This window comes from Lactuca sativa, chromosome 5, assembly GCF_002870075.4.
Source record: "Lactuca sativa cultivar Salinas chromosome 5, Lsat_Salinas_v11, whole genome shotgun sequence".
Taxonomy (NCBI): domain Eukaryota; kingdom Viridiplantae; phylum Streptophyta; class Magnoliopsida; order Asterales; family Asteraceae; genus Lactuca; species Lactuca sativa.
In genome coordinates this window covers 209,666,266-209,677,035 of record NC_056627.2, presented here as the reverse complement: position 1 = coordinate 209,677,035, position 10,770 = coordinate 209,666,266, and the positions used below count along the sequence as shown (strand labels likewise).

Here is a 10,770-nt window from a genome sequence, read left to right as displayed (position 1 = left end):
TGTATAGCTTAGTGTTTCCACTCTTTCTTCGCACTATCCACATGTTTAGAGTATCATGAAAACCCCAAGAAATGATCCCAGACCTAGCACCATACGTATCTCTAAAGCGTACAACTCCAAGATCAGTAACTATGATTGTTGGTTGATCCCCAGGTGCATTCTTGTCAGAACTCCTCTTAAACAAGAGTTGTCCCTTTTCAGCAGCTTTAGCTTGTCCATCACGTATAATTGCCGCAATATGGGGAGCATGAGCGGGCTCCTCATCAAAACGATTTACGACTCGTGAAGTCTGAACGGTTGGCATGGCAACAGGATGAGCTTGAGTATGTAGATTGATCTTGTACTCGTCTGCAGATGTTTTGTATTTGTCACCAAGATCTCCTTCAAGCTTCTTCTTCAAATCAAAGTAACTAGAGGTAAGGAGATTAAAATGGGCTTGAAGATCAGAGATTTGCTTTGTCTTTATCGCTCGATCATCCTGAAGGTCAAAGACTTGATATTTCAGTTTGGCATCCTCATTTAATAAATCATTGACTTGAATATCAAGTTCAATGTTCCTCTGATCTAGGACATTGATCTTCTTTTGAAGCTCATCAACTGACGATTTATCTACTCCTTGGTGACCTTCTCTGAAATAAATTCCTTTGTCGCGAGAAGAAGGATCTACACTTCATTCTGAGCGAGATGCATCGCTAACCGCACAGAGGCATCATCAAGATCTACCCAAGGAGGAGAGAATCCTGGTGGAGCAGAGGAGCCACCAACCTTAAAAGTGGTGCTAGGACCTCTACAAAATGGTTATGTTGATACGATGGCAGGGGTAGTTGTTGGTGTAATCGTCATGCCATGAGACAAGTCAAAATCCAGAGGCTCAAACCTAGGATCACGTCTTCTTCTCTTAGATGGAGGCTATAAGGTATGGTCTGTTGTATCATCACCCTGAAGTGGTTCAATTGTGGGTGAGGCAACATCAAGGGGAGGAATCCCTGACATTGTCACCATTGGAGCTGTATAGTCAACCACTTGATCTGTAGTAACGAGTGTTGACTCGAGAACGTCTTCAGAGTCCCTTATCTCCGTTGCTGGGTGAGCAACATCACTGATATTATCAAGCAATGTGTTGAGGTTGACATTCGACAAGAAGTCATCATTGCTTCCAAAGTTGGTTGGAATCTCATCTCTATCAAAACCTGTAAGATCAAGGTCTTCATACTGATCAGTCTCAGTTGCATTCTTGGAAGACCCTTCATTGTAGTCACCTTCGACTTGGACTGATCGTAGGTCATGCTCCTCAGCTACAGACACAGTAGGAGCAACTGTCTCTTCCCCTTCCTGGTCTAATACTGTGATCACATCTCCTTCTGAGATCACCCTTTCTGATGAAGTAGGCTCCGAAGATATCTTATCAGAAGATCTGTGAGACTCGGATGCCTCATTCGGCTCAGCAAATCGTCTGAATTTAACCAGTGGATATAGTCCTTGAAAGAAAACTTTTCCTTTGCGATTTTGTTTAATGAGCCCAATAGTGTGAGGGCCCAAGGACTTCATATCAAGAGTTTCTCCCTCCTTTACTATGTCAGGAAATTGTTTGTTGATGAAGAGCTGAATGAACCTAGGATACATCAAGTAGGTATCCCGTGTGATGGCATTGACGTTGACCACAAACTCGTCCAGGATAAACCTCAAAAAGTTGAAGCCAATCCCCGCAGCAAGAGAAACAATAACTCCAGTGTTTCTTAGGGATATTTCATCCGCACCAGACCTCATGCCGGAGATGCAGCTCACGAACACATGGGCTAGGAATCTCCAATAGGGTGGCAGAAGCTTTTTCACTGTAGGAGGAGAATCGCCTTCATACCTCATCTTCTTTAAATTTTTTTGAGCATCTTCAATACCAATTTCAGTGGGAAAACTGGGTAGGTCATTGATCAACAATGTTTCTCTAATGAACTGCTCATCGATCACAACTTTGCATCCTTTAATGATTGCATCTACTGTCACTGCTCCATCATCGTCTCTTCTCATTTTGGCAGTTTGCCAGAATTCTCTTATAATTTTCTGATAAACAACGGTGTTCATGGTGATGGAGGAGGCCAAGCAGCATTCCTTCAGTCCATGAATTATTGACTTGAATTATCCATGTGCCACCAGAGGATCTGCCAGTACCATTGCCAGATTGTGCATGTCTGCGAACTTTAAGCCTGCCATTTGATCTGCACTAAAACATACTAAGTAAGAAAAGAAAGATATTTGAGCAATTAATGTTTTTTTTAATTTTATTAAATCAATTTCAAATTTAGCCCAAAAAGAATGAAGTATTTTAACCAAAGTCAAGCTTACGGTCAACACAAAGTTTATAGTCAAACTGGAGTTTGCGACCGTAAACGCATGGCCGTAAGCTAACGGTAGCAAACAGAGTTTACGGCCGTAAACTCCATGGCCATAAGCTTGGGCTGTAAACTCCGACAGATCGTTTTTCGTTGATTTTGGCCTCAAAACTCATCGATTTCATAAAGCAACTGCATATCCTTAGTCGGAATCTTCTTACCTATGAGATGAACGGAGCAATTTCTTGAAAAAAGCAAAAAAAAAATCGAAGAAGAGAGAGAATAAGAGGGAGTTTGCGGCCAGAATCAGAAAAGTGAAGGGGTTTCCGGCTGTAAACCCTTTATATACCTTAGACATTTTACATGCTGTCCACAATGAGTAAAATTTAAAACAAAATAGACTAAACTTTATCTAAACAAACACTGAATATAATTTTTTGACTTAGGGATCAAAGTTGTTAGACAGCCTTAGTGTACTTATCGGTACCTTTATCTTCATGTCTATGTCTGATCGATCGCCGGTATTGTGGTCCACTTAAACACGAAATATTTGTGATAATTTTAAACAAACTAAGAATGACAAGACATTTTGATCCTATATTCTTAGATAGATTTCCTAGGGACCATTTAGCTGCCGACGACCAGGGATATTGTTGTACACCTAAATTGAGCAGCGAGATCTACAGACAATCTGTATGTGTTCAATTTTAATTGTACTAGAACATGTTTCCCGCTTCCTAATATGCTCCAGTAATCAAGAATTTCTAAAATACTCCTTACACCAGGTGAGCAAACAATTATTAAGAGAGAAGATAGATTTAGAATGCATATGTTATACACCCAGGTCGGATCTCTTCCAATCACGCAGAGGATGAAACATATGACTAACTAAAGTTTTAGAAGGATTGAGAAAAAGAATGATGCATATACTATGTACCAGGTCGGATTGTGAGTCACGTAGAGGAGACAGTATATGACTAACAGATAGAAAGAATTGCATAGAAAGAAGATGCAGAGAGATAGAATTGCATATGTTACAGTCCATGTCAGATCTCTCGATCACGCAGAGGAGGCAACATATGACTAACAGATAAAAAGAAAGAAAATAACCTTCTACAGACCTAATTTATCGAAATTCCCCAGTCACCCCATCAATACCGAAATTAAGGACAGAATCCACACATCGAGGAAAAGTTAATCCATAGTTCTAGATACGAGTTCTTTTAATGTGACCAGTAGATTCTCATGTATATCTCCCTGATCAAGCTATCTGAGTGTCGTATTGTCATGCTAAACGGATCTAACTAGTTCAATATTTGTCAAGTCCTTGAATTCCTTAAGTTCAAATCTTCCTAGTCAAGTCCATTTAGAATCTTTCGTGCCTACCGACACATCGACAACAGAGCGTAGACAATTTAATTTTGGTACGTTACGCAGATTCAGATTGCCCGTTATCACTTGATAATATCACTTCCCAACACATCACCTACAGGCATGATTATCAGCAACATATTTTTGATTTTCTAATTTTTTATTGTTTTTTGGATTTTTGAAAACTTTCAATTTTTTTGTTTGGTTTTTGTTTATTTCTCCCCCTAAATTTGTGCATGGGTGGGAATGAAATCACAAAAATGCGCAAATTTAAACTAATCTAACCAAAAATAAAAAAAAACTTAAAATAAGTAAAAAAAAGGTAAAAAAAAAAATAAAATTAATCCTCAAAACGAATCATTTTCAAAAATCTCACAAGCACATCGAATCGAGCTTTGTTAAAAGGCTTGGTGAATAGATCCGCCACATTATTAGCAGTGGGAACCCATTCCAGCCGGATGAGAGAACGTTCATAACAGTCTCTGATAAAATGAATTTTGATATCAATATGCTTGGTTTTTGAGTGTTGGACAGGATTTTTTAGCAATTTGAATAGTAGCCTCATTATCACAGTAGATAGGGGTTTCTAGATAATTCAAACCGTAATCCAACAGCTGATGTTGGATCCATATGACTTGAGAGCAATAGGCAGATGCAACAACGTATTCCGCTTCAGCTGTTGAAGTTGAGACAGTGTGTTGCTTCTTGCACTGCCATGACACCAGGCGATCTCCTAGATATTGACAACCTCCTGAAGTAGATTTTATGTCAAGCTCACAGCCTCAATAATTACTATCACCAAAAGCATATAAATCAAATTCAGAATTTTTCAGATACCAAAGACCCAATTTTGGGTTGCCTTTAATGTACCGAAAGATTCTTTTGACAGCAATAAGATGTGAAAATTTAGGATTAGCCTGATAACGTGCGCATTGACAAACTACAAACATGATGTCTGGTCGGCTTGCAGTAAGATACATCAACGATCCGATCATCGATCTGTAGTGTGTCTGATCTACGGATTCGCCATCAGTATCTGGAGTCAGAAGAGGTCTTTCAGCCATCGGCATCGATGCAGGTTTAGCATCTTGAAACCCGAACTTCTCAAGAATATCCTCCACATACTTGGCTTGATGTAGCAGGATTCTGGTGGAATTTTGTTTGACCTGAAGCCCCAGAAACATTGTCATTTCTGCCAATGAACTCATCTCGAACCTCTTTTTCATAATGCCTACAAACTCCTTGCATAGCTACGGACTGGTGGACCCGAAGATAATGTCGTCAACGTAGATTTGAACCAGAATTTGATCATTACCAACATGCTTGATAAACAAGGTTTGATCGATAGTGCCACGAGAGTATCCATGCTCTAGCAAGTGCTTTGTAAGAGTCGCATACCATGCTCGAGGAGCTTGATGTAACCCATACAATGTCTTATCCAACTTGTATACATGATTAGGAAAATTTGAGTTAACAAACCCAGGGGGATGATCAACATAGATTCCGTGCTTCACCTTGCCATACAAGAAGGCTGTCTTGACGTCCATTTGATAAACCGTGAAGTTCATGTAGTTGGCATATGCAAGGAAGATACAAATAGCTTCCAAGCGAGCTACTGGAGCATAGACCTCAGTATAATCAAGACCCTCGACTTGTCGAAACCCGCAAACCACCAATCTAGCTTTATTTCACACTATAACCCCTGAATCATCCTGCTTGTTTCGATAGACCCAGCGTGTGTCAAGAGACTTTTTGCCCTTTGGTAACTCAACCAATTTCCAAACCCTGAGTTTTTCAAACTGATTCAACTCTTCATGCATAACATCTATCCAATTGGGCTCATTTAGAGCCATTTCAACATTCTTGGGCTCTATTTGAGAGATAAAGCAAGAGTAGAGACATGTATTGACATCTCCACTCTGACTTCTGGTTTTAACTCCATTATCCAGCTGACCGATGATGTTCTCTATCGGATGATCACGTTGAATTCTAGAGGGTATCTCCTGGCTGATGTCATTAAGCGAGATGGGAAGATTGTGAATATTGACACCTCCTTCATTTGCTGATTGTTCCACACTAGATGACTCTGCTACAAACTCATTAGAAATGTCTTCAGGAAAGAGTAGTTCCATAAAAGTTGAAGTAACAGCGAAAGCATCTCTAGATATGAACTCTCTTTCAACAGGAGTGAGTGGTGTAGCCTCAGCATCAGGAGTATCATTCTAAACAGGAGATTTTGGACTATCAGGTGGTACAGATGACTCCCCCTCAGGCGAAGCAGAGGACTCTCCCTCAGATGATGAAGAGGGTACTGTTGGGGGTCTGTAGACAACTTCTTCGTCTTCGTCTTCGTCTTCGGAAACATGCTTCGAACCGGAGAAAGACCCAGATAATCTATCTGAAGACACATTTATTGACTTGAAAAGTGATGTGTAATCAAATAACCAATCTGGACCCACTCAAGCATCCGTTTCGTTCTCCTCTAACCAGCACAGGTCATAGGATTCCACAATATGCTTCGTCTTCTTATTATAGACCTTATATGCAGTGCGTGCAACAAACCCTACAAAGTAATAATCATCGGATTTGGCATTAAACTTAGGTGAAGAAAGGTGCAAGGACAGCCAAATACACGGAAATGGCTGACTGATGGCTTTTGACCATATAGAATCTCATACAGAGTCTTCATCTGAGCTTTGTTTATCAACACGCGCTCCTGAACGTAGCAAGCAATGTTAATCTCCACGCCCAAAAGAAAACTGGTAACTTGGAAACACACAACATCATCCTAGCAGCGTCTTTCAAGGTTCTATTTTTCCTTTCAGCAACACCATTTTGTTGAGGTGTGTTGTCACACCCCAAAACCAGGAATGACGGAAACGTTCTGAGGCGGAGGACGTCATGTACAGTATCACAACAGTGAATAGTAGTAAACAAGCAACAACATCATCCATTGCATTAATAATATAATTTTAATACAAGTGTATTCTGTCAAGTTATATAGACACCAAAATGTAAATCAAAATGAAAGATAAGTCTTGAACGAGCTCCATCTTCTCTAAACCTTGCACCGGTACCTGTCTACTGGTAACCTGAGGATACAAGTTATTTTGAAAGAGAGTATCAGCTTTAAAGCTGGTGAGATCATTAGTATTTTAGTATCTGAATTTGTAAGAAAGTATTTGTAAGTACGTGAAGTGAGTATGTAAAAGTGTTGAACCTCCTAGAAAACCCTATGTTTCCTACTAAAAGTAGCCTTCTACCAAGGCATCTAGTATCTGTGTGTGTCTCTTGTAAGAGTGTGCATTTTCCCAAATCCGACTATCATTAACCAAAAATATAGTTTTTACATTACCGTGCATCGAGTGAATGTTCACGAAGTGAATGTAATGGGAAAAATATTATAGTGTTGTAGTATTGTATTAAGTAACTACTGTTGTACTCAGTACCTTAAACCAATTGTAATTTAAAGTAACATGCGATCGGCCTGTATCCTGCTACCGACTCTAGAACGCGACAATGTACAATGTCGGAGAAAAATGACATTTGGCACCCATAGAGAATTAATTCTCACTGTAGCTAGCAGCAAGGTGTAGAGTAGTCAATGCAGTATATATATACGCAAACTCATACGCTCCCCAATTAAGGAGATTCTGGATACATGAACCACTACAAGAAAAATAGCCTTTTACGACGCGCAAACCACGACACTCATTGATTTATGTTACGCAATGGAGAGTGACGTTAAAAAAGTGTCATCTCTTCAAAAAATTTAAGGATTTAGGTCACGCATTATTGTGTGCCCTTAAATTAGCGTCATACGAGAAAAAATTAAAAACACGGAGGGCGCTGTATCTTAAATGGGCGTCCTCTATGATTGTCGCTTTATAATTTTAATGAAAAGCGCGTTTAGTAGATAGGGGGAAAATGAAATCCCTAAAATTTTGAACACCCGCCTTATTTTTTGTCCTCCAATTTTGTTTCCTTCTTGCCCTAATTACGATCCTTTCTTCCCCCTCCATGGATTCGACTGCCGCCTTGCCTAGTTATCGACACTCCTTCCTTCGTTCCGCACTTGCCTTCTTCGCCTGACAATATCTCAAGAAGTACAACTACGAAAGCGTACAAGTCGAACTTATGTGTCGGAACTACGGTAGACTGAAATTCAGGAAACATGTAGCCTCGTGTGCCCTAGAATTTCACGAATCTTGAATTTGGCTTACTGGAATCTCGTTCCAAGCTGCTATCGGTTTCGCCACAGAGTTCTGCCGTTCCAAAATCGCATATTTTCGCGTTGAGTGACTATGATTGGGTTACAATTATGCTTGAGCCGACGATTGGGTTACAATTATGCTTGAAAGTGTGAAGAATTTACATGCTCCATCTACTTCTATCCTAGAGCCGACGATTTAGGGCCTTACAGCTTCTCATCCCACATAGCGCCGGCGATTTAGGGCCTTACAAGCCCTAGCTCGGATTGAACTAAGGTATGCTTTACTGAGCATGATTTGTTATGATTTTTTGTTCTGCTTACAAGCCCTAGGTCCGATTTCAAGAAATATCTCATTCTATTCAATGAAGCAGGTCTGATTCTTCTCTTCTGGTTGCACTAAGGTATGTCGTGCTTACCGTTATTCATCTAGTCTCTTCTTCTTCTTCTTCTTCTTCTTCTTCCCTGATATCTTAATTTTTCGTGTAACACCTACCATTTCTTCACTTTTGGAACGCGTACAATTTCTTCACTTATTCTTCTTCTTCTTCTTCCCTGACTCGAATTACTTTATCACGCCATTTGTGTTGATGGGTGCAGCGCTAGCTTTTTTCCTAATCTATTTCCAAGTGAAATGGTCACTAGCTTGTGTGGTGGTTGTGGCGGAATCAAAATGGGGGTTTCAGCCATACTCAAGCAAAACATATAGACATCATTACCACTTGGCCAATTGTCATGGCCCTCCACTCGCTGGTTCTAAACCCTGAAGACACGACCACCACCACCACCATTACTAAACCAATAGAAGAACTTTCAACAATGGTGAAACCTGATCAGGCCTTATACTTGATAACATTAAAGGTCTTTTTACATCCCCACCCACTAATTTCTTTGAGTTAATTATATAAATGTTTTTCATGGTGACATGCATGCAGTTTGTTATATTGGGCAACCAACAGCTCCCATCATACAACAGAGGGTATAATATCATGAGACATGTATGTGTTTCTTGGTCATGAAACAACAGCTCCCATCATACAACAGAGGGTATAATATCTGCAGGGGCGTAGGATGATCGTCTTGAACGAACTTGCTGATGTGGCGTAGGCTGACAGAAAACATCAAGTCAAACAGAAGTGAGTCATAACATAATGCAAAATTATATATATATATATATATATATATATATATATATATATATATATATATATATATACCTGCAATTTTGGGCGTAGTGCCTCTAAAGGTCCTTTGCTCTTTTGTGACCCCTGTTGTAAAAAAGACAAGAATAACATGAAGCATCAAAACTTTATTAAAATAGATCAAGAGTTTAAAAAAATCATTTTAAGTACCTTTCCTAGTGCCCAATCTGCAGAATCAAAGAAAGCACGATCATGATCCTGTATGATTGGGGAACAAATTAGTTGTTAGTATTCTTCTTCCATAATTAGACAAAAAAAAGAATGGAAATTGAATTACCTTTGAGATTAAAGGGGTTTTTCTTGGTAGTAATCCACCATATTTTTTCTTGATTACAGCTTCCTGCAAACAATGAACTTTGTGAAATTTCAATTTTAAAGATTATATAGTAAAGACTATTCAACCACAATTTTAAAGATCAAATAAGCACATGATTTAAGACTTTTAACTAAATCCCTTGTAATGGTGATAAAGGGCAAATAAGTAAATTAGGATAATATCTACAAAAGAAAGGAAGTACCTCTTGGGCTTGTGTGGGCATGGGATTGTCCTCTGCATTTTCTAAATCCTTTGGGATTTCTTGTGAAGATGAGTCATTGTTTACTTCAACTTTTTGATCATTATCCACAAGATTAAGGTCTTTGGAACCCACATTTGTCTCGGACATTTTATAAGTATTTACAGAAAAACCTGCTAATAACACAAGAGTGGGATAATTTTCATAATGATACAGTTTTTCAAACTTTTCATGGAAAAACATTTAGTCCCATATATCGATGATAGGCTTAATTTTCATCTTATAAAACTAAGTTTACTGTTTTCTATCTCACTTAATAACCTTCTTTATTTTATCATACGCTAAAATGAACGAAAGCATTCATGTTATCTTTTCTCATAAATGAACTAGGCACTACTAGAAAAAAGGAGATACAAGGTAGCTAATGTGTATCTTTGAAAAGCTTCTTGAAGTTGATTTCCTTATGTTAGTTATTTTCATATTTACTTTTTTGGTAAACACTATTTTTTAGCTGTACTTAAAATTTTTGAATGAAAGCCCAACACTTAGCAATTACCCTTTTAATCTTTATCTATCACTGTTTTTTTTTATTTTTATTTATTTTTATTTTGGTCTTTCATCAGGTACCCTTTTAATATTTATATATCACTGTATGGGTTTTTTTTGTTCTTCAATTGCATACTGGAAAATTTGATTTGATTACTCAATAGTTCCAGTTGAGAATCAGGTTCATATGTAATCTATGTTAAAATTTTGATTTCTTATTATAATTATTTCTTTTATTTAGTCGTATAATCTTCCCTTAATTTTCCACTTACGAGAAAAAGATGAAGATAAGTTATGCACTCCAACTGCCTGACAATATGTCTGAAAGAAGAGCCAACTCACTGCCATTATTTCTATGTGTCAATATCAGACTACTCAAGCAACTTATGAGTATAAAAACACATTATTTTAGTTGATTAATTATAGCTATTTTCATTTCAGGCTTTTCGCATACCCTTAGGAGCTGTTGGATGTTACAGTTGACAAATTTACCCCTGTGAATACAGATGGTGAATCTGGTGAACCAACGTGTACATTATATCAGATCGATCAGTTGAAAGTAAGCGAACTTTATATACTTCTTTGATAGTAACTTTTTG

The 10,770-nt window shown here is 38.4% G+C and overlaps 1 long non-coding RNA gene across 1 annotated transcript; it reads right to left on the bottom strand.

Moving 5' to 3' along the window:
- Nucleotides 1–8,966: 8,966 nt before the first annotated feature.
- On the bottom strand, nt 8,967–9,458 carry LOC111906155 (uncharacterized). Its single transcript, XR_008224049.1, has 4 exons — nt 9,388–9,458; nt 9,261–9,308; nt 9,126–9,176; nt 8,967–9,016 (listed from the first exon to the last, which is right to left on the bottom strand). It is a non-coding gene; the product is annotated as an uncharacterized LOC111906155 (long non-coding RNA).
- Nucleotides 9,459–10,770: the final 1,312 nt, after the last annotated feature.